This window comes from Stigmatopora nigra, chromosome 3 (assembly GCF_051989575.1).
Source record: "Stigmatopora nigra isolate UIUO_SnigA chromosome 3, RoL_Snig_1.1, whole genome shotgun sequence".
NCBI classification, from domain to species: domain Eukaryota; kingdom Metazoa; phylum Chordata; class Actinopteri; order Syngnathiformes; family Syngnathidae; genus Stigmatopora; species Stigmatopora nigra.
In genome coordinates this window covers 7131010-7152468 of record NC_135510.1, presented here as the reverse complement: position 1 = coordinate 7152468, position 21459 = coordinate 7131010, and the positions used below count along the sequence as shown (strand labels likewise).

At 39.7% G+C, this 21459-nt stretch overlaps 1 long non-coding RNA gene across 1 annotated transcript in view; it reads left to right on the top strand.

Moving 5' to 3' along the window:
• LOC144194431 (uncharacterized) overlaps positions 1 to 21459 on the top strand; it is a 168123-nt gene that overhangs the window by 71621 nt on the left and 75043 nt on the right. The window contains exon 3 of the long non-coding RNA XR_013325887.1: positions 17246 to 17439. This is a non-coding gene — a long non-coding RNA (uncharacterized LOC144194431). The remainder of the gene's footprint in view (positions 1 to 17245; positions 17440 to 21459) is intronic.

Here is a 21459-nt window from a genome sequence, read left to right as displayed (position 1 = left end):
CAAACGTGAACTTAAAGCAGCAGAGGCTGGACTTTGTTTTGAAAGACTACAAAGCTTTTGTTACGAAAATGAAAAGGAGCGGCAACGGTGACATCATGTTGGCACTGGCGTTTTGTAAAAGCCTTCAAAACATTACCTTCAGTGATGAACTTTTTGTGGACTTGTTTTTCCGATAAAGAGTCCAAACGGGTAGAAGCATGTCATTAATAATTTAATACCCTGAAGCCTTATCAAAAAGAAAAAAAAGAAGACAGGAATGTATTTCTGTAAAGTGCATTCCAATATAGAAAAAAATCAGCCCACAATAATGTTTTTTTTTTTTTTTGTTTAAAGCAGATTGGTTAGCTGTTCTGCCTCACAGCTTTGAGAACGAGGGTTAAATCCTAGACGGTGGCCTTCCTGTGTAGAGTTTGCATGTTCTCCCCATTACTATGTTTTTCTCTCCAGGTGCTTCTTTTTCTTTCCATTTCCCCAAAACATGAATATTAGAGTGTGAGTGTGAATGGTTCTTTATATCCTTCTGCCATGTGCTTGGCTGCCAACCAATTCAGAGTGTAACCAGTTTACTGCTTATAGTTAGCTGGGATAGACTCCAGCACCGCCGCAAGCCTTGGGAGTATAAGCTGCTTGGAAGATGAATGAATGAAAGGCTTGAAGCAATTTCTTTTTAATTATTTGCTAATTGTATTTGCAAAACTGCTCCTTTTTGGGAAGTGAGTCACAATACAATGTTCGTATCTCATATCTTGTTCCTTTTAACAGACCATATTAGTAGAATAGATATTCTAATGTTATTTTGTGTGACCTCTACAGTTGAGGGGTGATTCTTCTCAGAACCGTGATCGAATAACTCATTCTCACACATTCTGCATTACCCATGACCAGACAGACACCCAAGAAGTGGTCAAAATGATTGCATTATTGTTGGCCAGGAGTGTCATCTGAGATGCAGCAAACACTTTAAAAGCATGGTTCTCTCAGATTACCAAAAGTAAAAACTGTTTCCGGGATGACACCAAGTCCTAGTCTCTTTAGCAAACCTTGGCAGTAGCAAATGGAAATATCTCTATCCACATTCCCCTCTTCCCTCTATAAGCTTCAGCGACTGAGGCTTGGCACGAGCAAGAAATAGGTTTGGGAATGAGCATCTAAGTGCTACTGAATGCGTAATTGTTTACGCTATGTGAGAACAGTGTGTATTAAGGTCACACAGCAAAAGAGTTTTTGAAAAATTAGGTTTATGTGCCATTCAGAGCTCAATGTTTTCAGATTTACCCTCCATTTCTAAATGGGATTTGCATGATTTTTATTGTCACAATGTCGTCAAAAGCACTGTAGTACAGTATTTCATATCACAGCCAGGCTAAAAGTGATGACTCGGGATCATTGCGTCTTGCCCTGGAGCCTCAGTGTGACCCAGGGCTGTGTCATAATAATAGCGCAGTGTGACAGCATGGCTACTCTTCTCAGAGCAAATAGTAGCTGACAGTTGTTCCTCTGTGAGGACCTGTGGGTTTAAGCTGCTACTGGTGGCCCCTCTCCATTGTGCCGCTTTTAACAATAAGCCTGAAAGACTGGTTGATGATGCTCTGTGATGCACTGTTGTTTTTAAACTGCAGGCAGAGCAACATGCATTGTCCAAAACAGCCAGGTCAGTTCACGTTAGGTAGCGTGGACGCCTGATGTCTTTACAGCCCACAATCATAACTACAATTACAATCAGAATAACTCCAAAAGGCTGTGCATCAAGTCCCACCCTGCCAATCACATGATATGCAGAGCCAGGTGTGCTAAAGCCCCTTTAATCCCATACCCAAAATCCCACTGCAGGATGGCGGAAGGGGGGAGGGTATTCCCAAGTTTTAAAAGGAACAACATGGTTGACTTCAAGGTGGCCAGATCTGATGGTTTCACCAGGGTCATTGTTTGAAAAAGTCATTCTGTGGTTGCGGGGTCGAGTATCAGACCGCCTGGCCAAACAGTCACCCCACTGTTCTTGGCCATGCAACACACCGAGCAGTCTCAATTAGTTGCTCCAGTCATCTCCCTTCGCTGTCACATGATCTGGGGCTGTGTAATAACACACAAGGGGCAGAGGCGGTCCGGTCAGGAAATGAGATGATCCATGGCTGAAAGCTTAGGCACACAGCAGCCACTTATCTGTTATTACTCTGCTAAAAAAACAATCTCGCTCAGAAATCTATCAGTTGGAGCATGAGTATGTGTTAGCAAGGATGTAAAGCAAAGTTTTACATCAGGACTATACTAGGATAGTTGATGTAAATAGATTTTTTGTCATGTGGGAATCTTTATGCCCATGTGAATGGCTAAGCCTCTTTTATACATGAACTGCAGAAGTGAACTCAGCTGATTCTTGGGACACTGAGCCTGTTTGTTTTTCCTCAAACCTTTTAAGAAAGGTCTACATCATGACATCACGGTTGACTAGATTTTGCTTGATACTAACTCTTGATATTTGAAATATCTCAATCACAGTTGCAATTTTGTCCAATCCATTGCACCCGCACGCTTTCACAAGTATGTGGTTTTGTCTATCATGGCGTGAACTGGGTAGCTCAGGCCGCGAAAAATGCTGCATAGAGGCAGTCTAACCCTTTTGCAGAATATGTGTGTTTAATTGGCTATGAAGCATGGTAGAAGTGGCACATGGATTCTCCTAAAACAAGAGCGTGAGACCTATACTTAAGAGCCCGGTTCAAAGGCTGAGACGTTGGCTCTCGGCAGAGGTTGAGATCAAAGTTAAACGCGAAGCAACAAATGTGTGTTTCTGTCACTGGTGATTTGTCTGAGTGTTTGATCAGCAGCCCTCCTTATCTCCCTGCTTCACTCTACTGCTAATATGCAGTAATGGACTGCATTTCATGAGACAATAGATGAGGAACATGATGTGAACGATGAGCTCGAGGTAAAAACGTAGACACTTTTTAGGCAAGTCGACTCCAGGAATTTTCCAAAACTGTACATGGTAAATTATGTATAATTCACATTCACATGCGATTTGACACTCTTTTTCGCTCTGTTTTATGTTCTATCCAAATGCACCTGCATCCTGCTTATCTTTGCCTAGACATGATCATAATCTTCAACACTGATAATCTCCCTCATTCTTTCACTTTCCCTTTTTGCATGTTTGAGCATATTAGGGCTGCCAAAGAACAAACTATTATTTTACTGAGCAGGATCGAGTATAAAACATGTTTGATTTTGCTTTTATCCACAGTGTGGTTATGAATCGGGGAAAAGCTGGTATTGACGTGTACCATGATTTCTTTTGGAACATTAAACATTTTCTTTGGCTTCATGTGAAATTGAAACACCTTCTGTAGGTCAGTGTGCTCATGCACAAAATTTTAACTGCTGTTTCTCTCACACGTGTGTGTGCTACAGACTAGCTAGATAGGCACAATGGCTTCCAGCCCCAGAAGTGAGAAAGTGGTGTTGTGGGGCTTTATTTTGTGACAACAGTTAGACGGGTCTCCTTTTGTCATGGGTTTATAACCATTGCTGAGGTGAGTGTGTGTGTCGATTTTGTGGCTTTGCTTTTTTCCCCATAATTGTGCCCATGGACTGTATAACTGGGAGAACCCTGCTGACAAAATGACTCTTGTAAAGAGTAGCGTTTAAAATACTAAAGTTGTATCCCAATTGCCAACCCCAACTGAGCAATCACCTCATTGGCTGCAGTCAGGAGAGATCCAATGACACCAGCTGGTTGGCAGGGGAGCAGCCTGAAGACTAACAGGACTCTCACAGTCCACATCCTTCTTCACTGGCTGGCTCTGCCACATGCTGTGCACAGCTGGACAGGAAGTAGAATAATGTTGTTTTATTTGGACCAGTGTTAAATGGGAGTTAAATGATGCTATAAAGGAGGATAGTTTTTTTATTGTTTAACCCGGGAGACAATGAAAAGCCTTGTCTAGTATTGATTGATTGCAATTGCCTAGGCCATCAGCATTATTGCTTTATTGTTGAAATTAGTATAGGAGCACTGTAGTATGTTTTCATGCTTATAGGCTTCATCTCTTTGTCATTTGATCCGTTTGAGGTCTTGGCCTCACATCAGCCTTTTATAAATGTATAACGCGCACACAAATTTTGCTTGTTTTAGATATAATAAATACGCTAGATTTGTTTTCGAGAGAAAAAACTGCCTTTCACTTGCTAATTCACTCAGTAGACCTGCTTTTGCTAATTTCGTTGTTCCACAACTAAATCAGCTCCTCATTGAAGTCCCTTTCTGTCCTTTTTTGAATTAATCAATGTACTGAGTGGTTGTGTATTAGAGAGGATGGAGAGGATATTGTATAAAAAGCACATGCAAATACGAGATGGGAAGTCTGCCGTTAAGTGCAGCTAAGCAATGTGCAAATACATGGACTGGGGCTTAATGGAAAATTTGGCAGGCAGACTGGCCAAATTGTACTAAAACTAAAGTCAGGCAACAGATTAGTCTGTTTGCTGTGATGCCACCAACACATGGTCACCACATTTACAGTATACTTTAAATGACTTAACATTAATATAATCGGTGAGGAACTTCAGCAGAATGTCTCGAAGGAGCTTCCTCTAGTGGCACAATGGCTTTGCACCTGTGTCCCCAATGTCTTGGATGCTCAAATCGGCCCATGCAGGACCTTTATCAGATTTTGGTGTAACTTGGTGTCTAGTTGCAGGAGGCGAGCGGACAGAGACAGCGAAAGTCCTCGGGGAGGGTAAGGTAACAGGTGGGCCAAGTGCCATTCGCAAAGGTCAAACAGTACAATGCTTGCATCTCCCGCTAGTGCTGATATCATCTTTTTGTGCGTCTACTCAGCCCTGCTCCCTATTTCACTGCTCAGCGACTTTACATCCAGTTGCCTCTGATTGTGTCTGCAGAACAGCCCCCGGATCCAATATCACTATACCGCTGTAAGACAATTACCCGCTTTAATAACGGGCGTCATTACTCACCCAGTGGATAGAATATGAAATAGGAATTGTGAATTTGAGTAGTGTCTCAATGCGTGCGTGCATGTGTGATGATGCAAGCATTTCCAAATCCTATCTGCAACAGAGTTGATCGTTAAGAGGAAAGCAGTTATGAGTTTTGTTGTACTTTCAAAGTTTTCCTTGATAATGTAGTTTGCATTCTGAGAAATTGTTTTATAGTGACAGTACTTCACTGTTAGCAGAAATGGGGCTTCACATAGAATGTACTTATTGTGACTAAAGTCAAGAGAATTTTAAAACACGATGAAGCTTTTCCTTGGCCTGAGGGACCAATGCTGGTCATTCTTGGTGTGTCAGGAGTTGTCATAATAACATATTAACTGAAGGGAGATGGCGCTTATTATTCATTTATGAGACATAAATTCTATAGTAAGCATCATGGACACATAATAGCTAATTAAAACCAAGTATGGAATGCAGGGATTTTTTGGATGCAATTTGTTCAAGAAACTGTTAAAATCTTTCAGTTGAAAATTGAGATTAATTGGAGGAAATACATTTTTGCAACCCTTCAATCCTCAAATAGTCAACATAAGTATGCCCACTATTATGATAATGTGCTTCTGTTTTATTGTACATCAAAGATATGTGGGAGCTTGGTATGCTTTATAAGGACTATAAAATAAAGACCGACATCCTCCATAATTGTCTTGTGGGCGGTCCAGTAAATCTCAAGCTAGACACTCACTAAACACTGATATAAATGTATTCACTTTGTAAGTGGTTATATGATTCAATAAATTTGAAAACAAAAATGAAGATTTATATTGCTGATGACTGCTCAGAATAGCAATATTTTATGAAAGGAAATGACAATCAGAATGTGAAGAAAATGGCACATTGTTCACTCAAATACAAAATATTTTTCATTTTTCCATTACCTTTATCTCATTGCTAAGATATAATCATAGACACCATTTAGCTAGGTTCAATGAATTAATTTGGTTGCTTGTCTCCTTGTGCCCTAGGATTGGCTGGCAACCAATTCAGGGTGCTTGCCTACTGGCAATATTCAGCTGAGATAGGTCGATCTTGGTTGTCAGCCCTGATTTAATTAATCGAAAAAAACACGGTGACTTGTCATTTGTCAGGTTTTGAACAGTCACTCAAAAAGATTCCAATGTTGATAGTTGTTGACTGTTTATAACAACCCAGCCATCCAGATCAGGGTTTATGTCACTTGATGCGAGAGCAGATGTTTTACACTTCAGGAGATTTTACAGAGATTGAAATTCTGTCATCGCATGGGTATGCCTACTGTAATCATCTGTGATGTTATAATCATACCTCAGTCAAATGCCACTTCAGGTTCATGTACCCTCCTCTCTTGTGACAGCAGTAGCACTCACTCCCTTTCTGATATGAGCCCAACTGGCAATTTCACTTAAGAGCGCCAGTCTCGACTTCTGAGGAGTCATTATCATTCCAAGTTTCTTTTTTCAGGGTAATCTGAGAGCACTTTTCCCATTTTAATCTCTGCCTGTGTCTGAAGAGTGTCCCATTGGGGCTGCCATACACCAAAAGATTAATGAACCCAATTTGCAAATGTGACCTTTTGGCTGCTAAAGCAGTGCTCCAGCTAAGGCTCTTAAAGACGGCTTTTAAGAGAAATGTTGTTAGAGTCATTCTTCCGATAAAACCAGGGAAATAACCGTATCAGGAGATTTACGCAGATTCTGGATTAAAGTCTACAAATGTGGTCACTGTACTGGGCCAGTGAGGAACACGTGTCAGATGTAGTAGGATGACACTTTTAAATGGCTGCATCAGCCTACTAATCCTTTGTAGCGGCTCATGAAAAATAACATGGTACGCCAACCCAAAAAGTATGCTGAGAAAGTGTGACGGGGATGGAGCTGGCAGTGTGCTTCCAGTTTAAATTAATTTTCTATGAGTTAATATGTGGCTTTATTACACATTTACTTATCCTAGAAATCAGCAGATTGTGAAAGAGTGAGCTATTACCAAACACTTCAACAGGGTCTACGAACAACACACAGTAAAGTCAGTGAATTTCTATTCTTTTATTACTAACCAGTTTTCCACCCAAAAGATTTTTAAGATGTCTTTTGGCATAGTCAGCTACACAATTACGCCATATTTACATGCTGTCCAATTAATTGTAACTTCATTAGCTTTCACACTTGGCCTGCTTTTAAAATTTCATTTCTGTCTGTCAGGTAATATGAAGTCATGAGATGTATGCCAATGGGATATGTGCAAATGTATGGTTGAGCAGATTATTTATTGATCGGATGATGACACATGCAACACCAAACCTTTTACTGATTGCATGCAATGCTGTCAACATCCAACATTCTGGAATATTCAGTCCTTGAAAATAAGGCCGACAGCACAGCAATTGACCAAAATAGGATCTTCCAGCCAGATGCAGAGAGGTGATATCAAAGTAGTTGTAAATAATTGAGATTCATTGACTTCATTTGGGATATTTTGGAGCATGTGCAACAAAAATGGCAGAAGCACTTCAAGATGGCCTCAGTGGTAGGCACTTTGGGGTGTTTTAAAGGTTTGTAATGAGCAATCTCAAGCTGTTCTTTCTTGACCGCAATCCCTGGAGAAATCACAGTCGCTGTGAGGACTTTCAGTGAGGCTTTTAGAGCTTTTGTGAGTGCAAGACCATATGATTTAGCTCAGGAGCACATTTCAGGTTCCGTCTTTTTCCATTTTGTTAGGATGATTAAGGGCACTGAGGACCCATGCCATGCCATGCCCCAAATTCTGATGCTGGTTGCTTGCTTCTCTGATGGAAAATGTGGTTAAAAGTCAGTGGATGGCTCTGTCATTGGCATTGACATTGGCAGAGAGATTTATTAGACTTTCATTTATTTGACACAAATGTTTTAAAATAAATGAGCCGAACATGAGTTCTGTCAGGATTATAGATGAGAGAGCATCTACAATGGGTGCCCATTAGCACACATGTTAAATCTAGTTAGATCTTGGCTTTTCTGCCCTAAGATCTAATACCTTGTATTTTAGGATTGGGTAGGACTTTAGAATGCTCATAGATTTACTGGTTCGCTCTGCAAGGAAACTTACTATCTATTGCGCTATTTGGCGGTTTGAATCAGGCTCCCTATCTCTTTTTTTTACTTGCTTATTTTAGCCATGTTCATGCAGATTTGTAATCTCAAATGAGTTGGGTCAGCATGTTGTATTTTAAGAGTTTTCAATATTTACTAGTGATGTTAAGTATGGTCTTTGCTGATACAATGTGGATTCAACTGAAATTAAGGTTTTTATATTTGAATGAGTCATTCCTCTCAAAACCAGCTGTGAAAACATCTTCCTCATCCTCCGAACACATTTGTAAACTATCAAGCTTGCATTATTGAATTATGAAATGTAATTTCGGTATTGAGCAGTTGTTTGTGGTTTCACTTTAAACACATCTGACAGCACGTTGGGTATTAAGGCTTTTTCAGTCTGCGCTGCATGCTGTGTTTAATTCTATTTAGGAAGTAAAATAATGTTGTTTTTTAGTGGACAAGAGCAGTCTGTTGAGAGTGTGGTTATTGGGTGAGGACATTAGTTACCCCCTCCTCGTTCGCTCGGCATGCTCACACGAGCTGAGACTGTCCCTTAGCAACCACTGAGATGTTTAGGCAAATTCCTGTATGGTCATGCTCACTTAAAGAAGTGCATGATTCTAATTGGGGCAAGCAACCCACGTATTGCACCCTTGTTTCAAAGAAAATTGGATACATTGATGGTTATTTCTGTCTTTCGACTTACTATTTCTTGATTTTGGGTGGAAAGTTGCCTCTTGCTATATCTAAATTTTCAGAATCTGACTCAATCAGAAAAAAATGGGGGGAATAAACAAATAAATGTCATGTGCTCAAATGTCCTCACAGTGGGTCAATGTGTCCTCACAGTGTGGGGCTTGTTTAGAGGGAAGGGGGGCAGGCAGAACGAAAATTAATTTGAGACAGGGGAGGGCAGTGATCAATGGAGGAGTGTCCAAGACAGACTGAAGAAAAGCGGAACAGTGAAAGAATCCTGGGAAGCAGTTTAGTCTGGTCCAGGCAAGGGACCCCCCGAGTCCCCTGTTTACACACAGCAAAATTTCTGACAATTTCACAGCTCTCCTTTCAGCAGCCATTGAAAGCAATGGTTCCCTTCCCGGGTCCTTGTTGCTATCATGGGAAAATTTAAACCTTTGGCATACCCACTAAGTTACCTCTTGGTCTTGCTTGCGTTGCCTCATCGTAAACAGTAGTCCTGCCTAATGCCTGTGAGATCAGAGCGCGTACAAGGTTCAGGGTGCATAGTCGGGATTAAATCAAACAGGACCCCTCGTCCAAGGAGTTTGTTCAGCAGTTCTGTGCCCTGCTTACATTGATGGGCTCCTTTCACTCTGGTGCGGTCCAACCGTTCTTCTCTGTTTGCTTTGCGCTAACCAATAGATATGCTGTTGTGCCTTGCATGTGAACTGGCCATGCCAGATGCCACAGCTTTAATAACCTCTTCTTTTTTTTTTTTAAATCAGACAAGAGGTTCCCAGAGGGCAAAATGGCTCACGGCCACCTATGTGTGACACAATGCACAGAATGGAAGGCAGCAAAAGTAGACGAAGAAAAGGAAGAGTGTAGGGTAGGCATGTAAGCAACTTTGCCTCAACTATATTTCAAACTGATTGCTGTGACCGGCTTGTCCTATATGCTATTCTAATGCATGCAAAGTAGTTCTGGTCTTGGTGCCTGCCTTTTTTTCTGACAGGAGCCATAGACCTCTTTATCCCCTATCCCAGGTGTGTCATTACACAGCCACCTTAACACACTCGGACCCATATGGAATCGTAGAGATGGGAGCTGAATTAAGCTTTAACTGGTAGAATAACATCTTATCCAAGCTCGACGGCATCCACAGGCCTTCTGTCTTTTTTGTGAGAAGTTTCGGATGAATTTAATTTACTCACTGCCTTGGATGACAATAGACATTCCGTGTGAAACGGGAAGGAGTGAGGTAATCATTCATTGTCTATTGGCTTACGGTGTCATCACAAAAAGGAAACAGTTGCAGACAGACACATTTGTGAATGATGTTTTATGTGCAGTGTTTTGTTATTATTATTGCTGAGTTTTTAGGAAACTGATGGGTTTGCAGATCATGAGGGACAAGTCAATGTGATGCTCTGGCTTGAGTGTATCGATTTTTCTCAGCATCAAACGGATTCAGCTTCTGGGAGACAGCGGGAGGGCTCAGCTTCTCTTCCTACAGATAGTCAGTTTAGTTTTTGGACTTTGCATCCACTTCTTATAGATTTTTTTATTTCTCCGCCATGAGTGGCAGACCAGTGAGATAGAAACATGAGAGTAGAAAAAAAAGATAGAAAGCAGAGAGCACTTGGACAGTAGGGTGTTAATAAGCATGGCTCTTAGTGAAGAAGTACCTCCTGTATTCCCATGCAAATAAAAGCGTACTTACTCACACCCACTCAGATACGCTCAGTGATGCTTGGCCACTGTCCAGTATCTCCTTGGGATTGAATAGAAGAGTCGTGTAGCACTAGCAGGAGTGGCTGTCTGAGGGAATGGCAGACAACACGCTGTGCCACCGTGTGACAGTCCATTATCCGAAGCCCTCAGTCTTTCCATTTCAATGCGTCCTGCCAGAAAAAGAGAAACCCCACGTCAAACAACAGAGCGAGTTGCCTGTCCTGCAAATCCCATCGGCGCCTTCACACATCCAAGTTAGTTGAATGATTCATATTCAGTCTGAAAGAGAACATTTGTCATTTTTCCAGTTTTAATCATCTCTACTGTCAATCACCTTATTTCTTGCCGTATGCAGATTTGGCATGCTTAGCTGGCGTGAAGCTAATTTGGGCGAGAGCCTTCCCAGTGGGATAATAAGGAGCCGTCAATTTTTTTTGAACATCTGACTTTGGTTGAACTTTGATTGTTGGAACTTTTTGTTATAACGATACCTGGATCCATCGCATCAACTTGCCTTCAACTCTCCAATATGAACCATTTTGTCATCCCAAGAATCGACTCAGTTTGACTGTACTTGATAACCTTCACATGAAAGACCAGTTTTGCGCTCCAAAGTGTGTTTAAATTGCTTTACCCCTATTAGATGTTTCCACTGCGGGATGGACAAGGAATAACAGCAGGACAGTGTGCTGCTTGCCAACAGATAGAAACTTGACGCAGTAGATATAGCTCTTGTAACACGAAAGGGTAATTTTTTTCTCGGTCTGCAATGGCTTATCAACGGCCAGTCGCATGTCTGCCGCACACAAGTAAAAGATACCACGTTTATGCATCTTGCTACAGCAATGAACACATACTAAAAGTGGATGAGTTCTTTATCTTGGGAACCTTTCCAATATATAACCTTATGGAATTGAACCAAACGGTGGAAAGAGAATAGTGGGACAGAAACCCTTCACATTCATATCCCCCCCTGAAAACAATCTCAAACAAGTTTGCACTAAGCAGTAGAGTTCATATTTCATAATTCTTTGTCTGTCGTGTAGTAGTTGGAAGAGCAAGTGAGTTCATGTTGTGAGAGATTACAGCAACATAACTTTGTCTCTCCTCAAAATCAGTTTGGGTATTGTAACTAGTCTCACAACAAATATTTGTTGGTGCTAATTGGCTCCTTGGGGAAATCTTAATTTATTCTAATTGGTTATTCATAAAGAATGAACCAATTTTATTGGACATCAAATTAATAAGGGAAAGCAATGGAAGCCAAGTCATGTGTCACAAGTACTATTACTCCCAGTTGGCTTTTACTACCCATGTATTCATCCCTTAAAGTGGCATGATTTCATTTAGACAAGCGCAGAGCTGTGGAGAACATTAAAAAATTGGAAAACTCGTTCAAATCGTTACCGATTCTCTCCATGCTTAATTGTACTGAATGAAGGCAATAAATGGATATAGTCGAAGAAAAAAATAAAATATAATAGTTCACTAACCCCTTTTTGGCTAGGACCTTTTAGACAACAATAAAAGGGGTAAAGGATAACATAGAAAAATGGGTGTCTTTTTTTGTAACTGATAAACAAGGTACATCGACGTTACCCACTGGCAGCCATTTTAATGTGAATTGATCAGAACATCTGTTTTGGATCTCCTGTTTCCATCACATTTTACCCATTGAAGGCTATTATTGTCCTTCAAGTACCCTCTGAATTAATGAGCTTGGCAAATGACGTAAAACAATGTTAAGGTGTTCCACTGTTTTAGAGGACTATAAAAATGTTGATTTTTTTTTTTTCAGAGTAATGTTGGTTGTCTACACTTTTTAAAAATTCTTTCTGTAGTAACTTTTGCTTCACGTGTACTGTAAATGTGTTGCAAATTCGCCCATTTTTCAAAGTAACAGAAACAAAATCTTTTGTTATTTGTTATTGTCATTTGTTTCTAGATTTGAGCTTCACTGCTGCAAAGTTTTGACTTTGAAAACATTTTTCCTTTTTTTTGGCACTAATTAGTTAGGGAAAGTTCTGTCTTAGTCCTTCTTCACTGTCAAATTGACATTGTGAGTTATCTCAATCATTTTGATGGGCTTGAAATTGTATGTGATTATTTATTCCGAACTGATATGATGATGAACGGCTCATTAAGAAAAAGGATCACTAGGAATCATCATATTAGTGGTCCATTGTTTTCTCACCATATGCCTTCCTTCTAAAATCCTAGTTAGTTTTCTAAAGAATGGATTCAGTTGTTGTAGAAAGTATGTAGTGCGGTGCTTCTTAAACTTGGTTCGGTGAGTCGGTCTCTGGGGTTTGGTGGAGCCTCTGCCGCGGAGGCCAAGACAGATCGACTCATCATGTCCATTCACAATAACATGCTCCGCTTGACCATGACTGGCTGCAGATGATCATGTGACATTGCTTGGCCAAGCTGTGCTCCCAGGAATTTATATATCTTGAATTTGAAAAAAATCCCGGTTTATTTTACACTGAGGTAGAGTTCAGTGAATGCACATATGAAACTGGTGGGGTTTGGTAGCTCCAACTAGGGTTAAGAACCAACTATTTAGCGCAACAAAAAAGCTGAAACAGGTTTTTTATCCATGTTGTCACACCTGCGGGCATCCGACTGTTTCCATCATTTGACTTAATGATGACTGATTCTGTTCTTGTCATTTTTGCAGAAACATAAACAAATACTTCATATGCTGAACATAAGGAATAATTTGCCTTTATCTAATTACTAGTCCAAACATTTGCCATTTCAATATTCAACTCCACTGTTTAACAACATACAGTAGAACATGCATTAAACATGTGTATTCATGACTGGAACCACATTTTTACCAACTTGTTTTGATCTAGATGAAGGATTGCCGATGGTAATTATTCATAATCTCTTGTGTTTCTATTTGTAAGGGGTTGTTTTGTGCCACGCACGCTCGGCTGCACATTACATTGAGCTGTGAGACATACACAAGTTTGTAGGGTCCAGGCCATCTGTCTGATGCTTGTCAACTATACCATACCATTTTCTAACCTTACGAGGGAGGTTGGGTTAAAAAAAAAAAATGAGTACGACATCCTACAAAATGTTTTCCCTGTCTTTGGGTATCGTCCAATTCCCTAACCTGTCATTATCCTGTCAGATAAAGGTAGAAGTTACCAGTGTAGGGAATTGAAGATATCCCATATTAAAAAAGAAAAAGAAAAGAGGGGCAAATGTTCTTCTTTACATGACTACCATATACACAATCCTGTATCTCAGACCCTTTATTCAGTTAAAGCAACTGGTTTAAAACCCACCCAATGAACCACTACTGAAAGATTATGGCTCAGTCACCATGAAATGGCTGCATTTTTTAAATGGTTCATATCTCATCTTATCATATGAACCTGCTGTTTTCCAGTAGCTGTTTATTGAAGAAGAGGTTAATTACATTTACGACTGGCATGATAATGAGGATTTCACTGTAATAAGGAAGAAGAGGGCTAAACAGGTCTCAGCCAGCGCATGGTGGGGTTAATAGATTTGAAAAATAAAAGGTCAGATTTCATGCTCAAGATTTTATCTGCATAAAAAATCCAGCTGCTGTTTTTCTGTGAGCATTTAAAACAACCCAATACATAGCAAGAAGTGAAAATTGAGCGGCTTAAGGTGGCTGGTACGTCAAGAATTTGAATGAATCTTCCACTGCTCTGAGAGCTTTATCCAACATTAATGATGATTGTCATTTGCTATATCTTTTCCTCTCAGTACCTTCAACATAATCTAATGTATTCTAAGTACTGATTATTTGGTTATAAATGATATTGCACTTAGAGCAAGGGAAATTAGAATGGGATGGAGTTCATGTTGTAAATTTATACTCTAAAATACACCCCCTCACATTGAATTGAAAACCCAAGTAGTACATGCTGTTCTTGCAGCTACCTATTTCTACAAGTTCTTTTTGGATTGATTGACAAATTTATGATTTATTTACAACCCTCCAAAGAGGGTTAATATCGGGTTTTATGCACACACGGGCACACATCCACGCGTCCGTATACACAAACACACGTTTAAGTGCACTGTCAACAAACAGGAGATCGTTCGTCCCCATCTGCTGAGTGTGCCAGTTCGCCTCAGGCATTAAGACACCTTCAGACGGTGCACACACATGCACATACAAATACGCATCCACATTTACACAAAGGCACAAACAACATTATGAAGAAAGTCACAGCGCTAGAGTGTATGTTGTTGAAAACTGGAGCAAAAGTCTTCAATTCAAGAGGCATAAATTACAGCATTTCCCCATAGGAGAAGATCCACAAGAAAAATTGAAATGAGATTCAGCAATCCTTTGCCAAAATAGCCCAGTCAATCATAGATTATTATTGCTTTTCACCTGATTTTTTTTATTTTTTATATGCTTTCTAAACCTCAAGGTCACGTTTGGTTGAGAATTGTGCCAACTATTCCCACTTGCTACGTCACAAAATGTCAATAACACACACACACACACACACACACACACACACACAAACACAAACACAATACATGGGTTCTGCTCTGTTAATTGCGAGGGGTGCCAACAATCCTTGCTGTGATGTTAATGATAGATTCTCCATTTGCTTGATCTCATTCCATTGCAAAAGGATGTCATTTCTAGCTTGGATCCGCTTTTCCAGATGGGATTGGATATTGGGATTGGTCAACAAATCATGACAGTACAAATTTAGATCATAGATAATTATGGAGTTTATTTTTTCCTTGCGGGAGACTTGGATTCAAAAGAAGGTCTATTTTTTCGTCTTTGCCGCTTTAAAAACTATGTGGATTTTCTTATTATATTTTAAATGTTGTTTCAATTATACATCACTGAAATGACCAGTAGATTTTGTGCCATTTCTTTCCACCTGATGTGGTTGCGAAACAGGCACAAATCCCACCAGGCTTATCAGCTGTTTAACGGGTCACAGATGTCCAGCTGGCTAAGTCAGCTTTCGCTCATAGCCAGGAACACCTCTGATGTAATATCTGATATCTTTATATATTGAGAAATTGGCCTAAACCTTCATATCACAGCTTACATTCAGAACGACTGGTAGTGTTGCCTCATACTGGTACTCCGGCTTTGCTATCTTTGTAAAAGCAGAATTGGTGATACAACTTTGGTAGTGAACCCCATTTTATTTATATATATATGAATCCAACCTTACATTAAACTTAATTCTAAATTTGGTTTAATTTTCTTTTCTTCACCTTTCTTCTCCTGGGCTGGCTCTTTTTGCCACCCTGACTTTCAGCTGGAGTTTACATTACTGTATACATCAAATATCCATCACCCTTACACCCTATAATGAGATATATACAATTACTTCAGAAAAAGATTCAATCAAGCTTGCATAGTATACATTAGTTAGGGTGTTTGTGTGTAAATGCTTAGATCTTTGCAGGTGGTGCTGTGGTGTATTTGGTTCAATGTCAATTGTGTAAAGCAGCTGGAACCAGGGCAGGGATGAGCAGGAGCGTGCTTGGGTAACTGGTGAGCATTGTGCATCCAATCCTGCCGCATAGCACAGGGTGGTGTATCTACTGCGTTCCAAATTAATTACGTTGGATGTTGCTCAAGTTGACAATGACACTGCGTGTCTCTAAATCTGAGTTTGGTGCGTCACGCTTTTTGGGCTTGTGTCTGGTGTGCGTGAACATGTTTGAGGTTCCGCAGTCGTTTGTATTTTATGTTGATGACAAGCATACAGTGCCTGTGTTTGTGTGTATACACACGCACGCACACAACACCATCTGCTTGTGGCATGGAACAAAAATCCCTGATATACCCATGTCCCCGTTTCCCAACCAGCTGATCAGTCATCCAAGTCGCTGGCTGGCGAGCTACTTCAAAAGACAAAGTTGTCTCTGGAGTGCCGTGTGTTACATTCTCAGTCCCATTAAATGCAATAATAAAGCCACTTGTACAACACCATCAGTGGCACACGGGGAAGCTTCAAATGACCACATTTGAAGATTTGACTGTTTATGGCCTCACTAAAATACAGTAAAATTGAATTTAAATAGTTTTTGTAGCATAGAAGACGAGCAGTTTACACTCTCGCAGTTATAAGATTGCGCTAATGCTCTAATGGAGAATTTAAATTATAAATAGGTGTCAATATGAAAGTGAATATACACCTTATCTGCCCTTTATTCAATATATAGTTAATGGGAGCCCCGAAAAGAATGACATCTTGGTTCTACCATATGCTTGAATTCACGTTTGTAACTAATTTATGATATACAAAAAATTACACTTTCATATGACATTGAAAACTTTATTTAAACTTGAGCACAAAGATTCAATGTATTGCTGCTTTTGATTTTTGTGATACGTGGCGTTCCTCCAATTAAGTTTGGTCTGCCCTGGCGGATCAGATTGTTTGACTGCATATTATTATTTGCCCCGCAGATTAGAAGGTTTGCAACCACAATAAGCTGTTGCTCATAAACTGAGGCTTTTTTCGTAATGCCAAAATAAAGTTCCCTGACTATTTCATCTGGACTGGAATTGAGCCATTCACTTAGTTTCTATATTTAAAGCAAATTAGGAAAATTGTCCCCGTGAGATCTGTTTCTGTAAGTGCTGTGCCAAAATGATTCCAAAATAGATGAACCCTTTCGAGTGCGATATCATGCAAAGACCTAATTAAATATGGCCACAAGTTGTGTGCAGAAATAATTCAGGATGTTTATTTTTATTGATTTATTTTTTTTATTTTCTGCAGGAGTTGTAATTGGGAAAAATGCCAACAATGCTCCTGAGGGAATGTTCTTGATTACCAAACTAAATCAACCACCTTCGTGCGGGCAATGGGACGCAACCAGCTGTCGTCAACCATCATTAAAGACAAGCCTTTTCTACGTGAAAATTCATTTTGGAGCCAGTGTGAACAATCGTCAGCCGTACCAGTTTATACAGGTATTTTATTCTTTCATTCCATTCTTTAGTATTGATGGTGAAACGAATTTTCTTGAGTCATCGAGCCTTTCCATGCCATTGTTTTGAATCATGTGTCAATGGTTCAAGTAGTTATTCAACGTTTTCTGGCAAGTGAAAATCGACATGCAAGAATAAGTTTTTATTTGTGCAAAGTTTAAATTTTGAGAATGCAGTCACTATGTCTTGGATCAAAATTGTACTCATTAAATTTACTGTGGCAATTTTGCGGATTTTATGCTACCGGAGCCAACGTTTTCTTAATTTGACAGCTTCACTTGTGGTGTCAAGAAAGAAACATATCTTTTTATTTATTTATTTATTTTTTGCAACTTCCTCTGCCATTGTTCATTTGCCTGAGCTGTTTATCCTGTGCAACAGTAGTGATGTTCTTCATCTGTTTTTGAGGTTGCATTTATGTCAATTTGCAGGCATAGTAAAGAAATGTGCATCCAATCTTGGACGGAATTGAGAAATAAAACACAGTTGGAGTGTTTCTACTTTCTAAAAAAAAATTATACGTCACATATAGGCAAGGGAATCTAAAGTGACCTGCACTGTTGACATAACCTTCATCTATGTGAAACTTTCACATGAATTTCGGTCAACTGTGCTGCTTATCCATATTTTTTTTATGTATTTTAGACTATTTATACCAGTCATTATACCTACGTTTTACGTATTTGTTGGTTTCACTAAAGGTGTGTTTAAGAATACAATGAAACGAGTAATTTATAGCTTTATTATCGTCTTTTTTTGCAGGACAATTGAATTCATTTATGGGATTGCAATGTGGGAAATGACTTTCAGTTTTACTAGTTTGACCCTGGTTTATTCACAGACATGTTAGACCCTAATTCACCCCAGTCCCTACCCCGCTCAGCACTTACTTAACATGGGTCGCGCTAATTAAATATCCCAGACTCCCAGGCTTTTAATAAAGCCTGACATGACAGCTTGACCTGTGCCTGTCAGCGTGACCCAGAAACCCGGAAGCAACCTTGTGTTTGGACTGTCTAAGTGTGTGTGTGTGTGTGTCACTCTGGTTTGGAGTCAGTATTATGGGGTGGTGGGGCAGACACCTGCCTGCACCCCGAAGAGGTCACTTTGTTAGGGTGTGGGAAGCACTGTGACTAAGCTATATTAGATTCAATCTGTGGGGGGAAGAAGCCAGCTACTATTCAATTTCCACACTCGAGTGCTCTTAAGATGTTTTTTTTTTTTTAGATGTTGCACACTTGAGGAGTTGTCCTTGAGATTGATTTTATTTCATTTTAATCAGTGGTTCTTAAACACATTACAGCCACAGTTACGACACACACACACACACACTTATTGCATCTCATTGAAACAAATGGCAAATGTAATTTAGATTTGCATTTGTGCTGTTCTCTGAGAATAAGCATCGTCCCCAAGACCAAGATGAGTGGAGTTGTTTTTGCACGGACAGATGTTTTGATATGGTAGTGATGGAAATAGATAGATCTGTGATAATGAATGGTTTGGGATACAGTCTACAATGGTAGATGGCGATTAGATGGTGGATGGATAATTGTTTTGGATAGAAGAATGGGTGGAGGGCTGGTTGAACCGACAGTTGGATTTATTGGATTGCTGGTAGGGTCAGCAGCTTGATGCACGAACGGTAATTGGGTGGGAATTTTAGGCAAGCTTTGTTTTGGTCTAATGCTGGGCGGAGTCTATCTGGATGTGTGGTTGAATCGAAAGGAACATTTATAATTGAGTTAAATCAATATTAATAAGTAGCCGATCACAGATTCATTGCTGTGACTTTTGCCGAAACGTCTACCGAACAGCTTTTACGGATTAACCGATTAAACCCGGTTAGCATATGGATAGACAAGTTAAGCTTCTGCATCAGCATGAGCACCACGCGTCACTGGTATTTAAGCACAATGGCTGATTTGATCGCTTAACGTGACCACAAAAAGTCCACTTCTAAAACAAACAAACGGAAAGCGGCAAACTGAGTGTGAACTTTAGACTGGCGCTCTGATCACTACCAGGCACGAGCACACAGAGGCCCACTTTGTGCGTCAACTACAGCTGCTCTCACAACGGCTGTCTGCTTCTTGGGTTTCCCTTCCACCAAGAACAGAATTTGATATTTGATACCTTACTAATATTTTTCACTTGTATAGTATTCCTGTGCTCTATCTATCCTACAGTCAGTAAGTGCTTATCCATGCCCGTTCAAATGCTTTATTTTTTTCCTTATCTCTCTGTGGTCATTTTAACTCCTCATGCTGAAGTTATGGAAGCAAATCTATATTTACGCTATGTCCACCCAGCTTCAATCTCGGCAGGCAGCGCTATGCATCTTTCATCTGAGGTGCCGAATGACCTATATTCTCATTCTGATCCCTGCAGTCAACATTCACTTATAGTCGAGTCTTAACCCTCACTGGGCACTTGGAGGTTAAAGGCTAAAAAACAACAACTATATTTCACTGGAATAGACTTGGGAGAATGGGCCTATACTGATGGCACAATAAATATTGAAAAATGTAACTGTTTGGGACGAGCATTACCATTTCATTCCCAATGCTACTGTAAATGGGTCAGAGCTACCATAATGCACATGACCCAGTTATCTTTTAATTTAAGCATTATTATCCCACAGTTCTTTACTAATAAAGTTGTCCATTCAGTGTATACATACTGTGCACTAGCTTAATTTATTTTTTTAATGGAAAAAACAAATACATATTTTTTTTATCTTTCCTACCCAATTAACAAGGCAACAGTATTCACACTATTCCAGAACAATGAGTTAAGATTGCTCTGTGGCATCCTCCAGTATCAAATCACACTTACTGTTACTCTCCGTCTATGAAAGGATCTGAACACTCTGTTTTAAACATTATTAAAGTCTACCACCCACACACAGCCTAAACCAACAAAGAAAGTGAGGTGGAATTTGGTAAATCAACTAACAAGACATGGAGCATCTAAATACAGAAAAATCAAATGATGCATTTCTTCCCCTTGTGTTCCTATATCAAGTGCCTTCAAAGAGTCAGCACCAGCGTTTGGGAAAGCACCAACCAAACCCTTTTCTTAAACTTATGACCCAAAAGCAAACTCATTGTAAAACAAAAGAAACCTACACATTATCTAGTTAAGTGCCTTGAAGGAAATCAATCTCCCACTGTGAAAATCCACCCTTTTACTTCTGTACAGATTTGGGAATACTTCCAGTGAATAACAGAGTGACATTTCTTGATTCTCCTTAATTCTGGAATCGTGATCAGTTTGCTACTTCACTCTTACAATTTTTGGGCAAACGTTTACCACCCATCTGCCCCCAACAGTTAATCTGATTTAGCTTTTTTTTTTTTAACAAAACGGGTGAGCTCTATAACTGCTTCCAATATCAATTCATACTCAGATAAAACAAATTACTTTAAACTTTAATTGAATGCTGCTTTGCTTGAACCTTTTCATGAATTCCCAGATCCTTATCCTTTGACTCAAACTGTCTAAACTGGTGTTTCAGAGCTTTCCCCTGTGTTTAAGGTGACAAATTGGACATTGAAGTCTAACAAAGCATTCACTAGCTGATTATTTGATGAGCTGTATCTAACAATAATTATTCAAGCTCTCTGGTTCTTTAAGTAATAGCGAATTCATGAACCCACAAAAGCAAAACAAAAAACATGGCAATCACTTGGCAACGACATGGTAATTATAATTATGACTCCAGTTTACTAATTTGTTGTCTATTCCCATCAGGCACAAGTTAAAATGACCTATAAATTCTGGAACAAAATGTTGTTCTTAAACTAGCTTGATGATGTTGCCCTTGTGTTGTCTTTCACTCTTATTACTGTTTGTTCTGGGAACAAAACACAAGCAAAATGTATCTTTTTTTTGTCACTCACTGTGAGAATGCACTGAAATCGTGAAAAAGGAAAAGGATTTAATGATTGTTAAAAAAGAAAAGTGCTATTCCAGTCAGACAGTTTGTTGAGCTGAAGA